We start from the raw sequence: 2,615 nt of genomic DNA, 5'->3' as shown, positions 1-2,615 counted from the left end.
CGCCCCGCGCCCCCCGCACCTGCTCCCCGCGCCCCCAGCGCACCTGCGCCCCGCGCCCCGCGCACCCCGCACCTGCGCCGCGCAGCCCGGCCTTCCTCCTCTCGCGCTCCCTCTCCAGTCACCACTTCCGAGCTGGACCAGCTGCTGCAGCGGCGGCTGCTTTTGCTCAAATGGCGTCCGCTCGCCTCCAAAGAGCTTTTAGGTGCCACCTACTGCATGCTCCTGGAATCGATGGCCGGGACTGGAATTTTCTGAGAATTCAGTGAATTAACACCCTTCCGTGGCAAGTGCGCCGGATTCCTTTGTTTGGGATCGTTCACACCGTCAGCTGCAATCACTACTAACCACCCAGGCTTTTCTTTCCGCGTCCAGACGCTGAATGAAAAACCACCTCGTTTCGAAGTCGGGTGAAATAGGGCCATGCCGGTAGCCAACCACACGCTGCAGATTAACGCGTTCTGATTTAACAAACCCCTGGGACAAAACCACCCCGGGCGGTCTGGGGCTGGAACTGACTTTCCACCGAATAGTTTCGCATTAGCGTCTGGAGCAAACAACCAGCTTTGTTTTCTGACATTGATAAACCATTTTGTCTAGGAAGCATTTGCCCAGAAACAGGTGAATCAGCAAGAAGCAAGATTTGTGGCTAACAGCTCTGTGCCAACGGTTTTTAAACGCTTGCCTGTAACCCTGATGGAATATTACATTGAAACTACGGGTTTGAGGAATATTGCCTCGCCCTACTGAAACCCAGTCTTTTTTAATGACAATTTTTCCCAGAGAACTGGGCAGTGTTTTGTTGTTTTTCACGTTTGGTGTAGCTTATAGAATCCCCTTTCCCTGTTCTGAAACTGTCTTGAATTTCTGTATAGTTTCAAATTGCCTTCTCCTTTGATGTCATTTCCAAAGTAAATTTGTGCTCTATTATTCACAGGAAATACCTGTTTTTAAAAATCTTACCTTAGAATGATAATTATAATCGGGAAAATTTAGGATTCCCACCGGTTCATCTGAATTCTGACCTAGAAGCCAGGGCCATTGGAATATGAAAAATACACCATTCTGTCGAACTGCATAAAGGCTACCCTGGGCAACTCTACCCCTATTTTATTTATTTATTTTTTTAGTGTTTGTTATTTATATTGAGAGAGAGATAGCGACCAAGTGTGAACAGGGAGGGGGCAAAGAGAAGGAGAGAGAGAGTCCCAAGCATTGATGTGGGGCTTGATCCCATGAACCGTGAGATCATGACCTGAGCAGAGGTCAAACATTCAACCGACTGAGCCACCCAGGTGCCCCTAATGTTTATTATTTATTTCTGAGAGAGAGAAACAGAGCATGAGCAGGGGAGGGGCAGAGAGAGAGGGAGACACAGAATCCGAGGCAGGCTCCAGGCTCCGAGCTGTCAGCACAGAGCCCAATGTGGGCCTCGAACTCACCAACGGTGAGTTCATGACCTGATCCGAAGTCAGACGCTCATCCAACTGAGCCCCCAAGCGCCACGACCCTGGGGCGAGACAGGAAAGCACAGTGGCTGCTCCCCATCTGGGTCCGCTCTGCATTACAAGTGAACCCACGGCCAGGAGGAGGAAAGCCCATCCCAGGGAGGGAGCAGGTGCACCGACGGTGGGTTCCGGGCACTGCCTGCCTCCGTTTCTGGAATCTGAGAGGACCGCACAGTCTAACAAATCGGGATGTTGTTTTCCATGACAACCTCAAATGTGGGTTATCAGGTTAAATGGTAAAACGGAAGTTGAGGATGCCAAGGCATGATGAAGGGATGGGACGGGTGGAAAATACTGGAGGCCGACCTTCCTGGCACCGCGCTGGGGGAGGGGAGGACCGGGGGCTGGCCAACGGAACCAGTGGATTCTGCAGATTCCACGCTGCAGAGGAATCTGCATTTTGCCACATACAATCGTTATGTATGTGACCCTGATGCGGGGACCTCAGAGGCCCCGCGTAAACAGCAGTGCTGCGCTTTGAGTGATGTCGCTGGTCTCCCCGTCACCCGGCGAGCCCTGACTTTTCGCTGGACAGAAGGAGCTGATTGCTCCCCAAATCTGACTCTAATAAGATCCCCATGAGATTTCTAAGCTTGTTGGAGGCGAGAAGCTCCAGGCCAGTGCCGCCCAAACTCTTAGCATGTTCAACGGAGCCAGCCGGGTCACGCCCCAGGTTTTCGGGCTCGGCAGGGCTGGGGTGGGCTCCCAGAATGTGCAGTTCTATCAGGTTCCCTGTCGTGCTGAGGCTGCTTGGAGCAGGGACCCGTGGAGCCAGCCCCCCCCGGGGTAATGCAGAGACTGAGACAAACGGCAGTGTGGTCAGGTAAGAGAAACGCGCAGGCTTCTGTTTTCTGAAGCAAATTGAAGCGAGCTTGGCCAGTCCAGCATCCCTCAGTTAGAGGAAGCCTGTCTTCTCCACAGAACCACACAGGAGCCCCGGGGCCTTCGGGGGTGCTGTAAAAAGAGGTTCTTCAGCTCTGCTCCCACCTTGCTCTCTCCCCCTACAACTCGGCCAACGGACATTTAGCCTGTATGCAACCCAGCAAAAGGACCCCTGTCTGGGTGGACACACTCTCCCCCTGCCCCAAGGCAATGCACGACTTCAGGCGC

At 53.3% G+C, this 2,615-nt stretch overlaps 1 protein-coding gene across 1 annotated transcript in view; it reads right to left on the bottom strand.

Moving 5' to 3' along the window:
* Positions 1-596, bottom strand: part of DIRAS2 (DIRAS family GTPase 2) — a 33,029-nt gene extending 32,433 nt beyond the window's left edge. The window contains exon 1 of the mRNA XM_040449528.1: positions 73-596. The gene's annotated coding sequence lies outside the window, so the exon portion shown is untranslated. The remainder of the gene's footprint in view (positions 1-72) is intronic.
* Between the last annotated feature and the right edge of the window lie 2,019 nt (positions 597-2,615).

This window comes from Herpailurus yagouaroundi, unplaced genomic scaffold, assembly GCF_014898765.1.
Source record: "Herpailurus yagouaroundi ecotype Mexico unplaced genomic scaffold, PumYag 199, whole genome shotgun sequence".
NCBI lineage: Eukaryota > Metazoa > Chordata > Mammalia > Carnivora > Felidae > Herpailurus > Herpailurus yagouaroundi.
The sequence above is the reverse complement of the archived record's forward strand: the minus strand, read 5'-3'. Positions and strand labels throughout refer to the sequence as shown.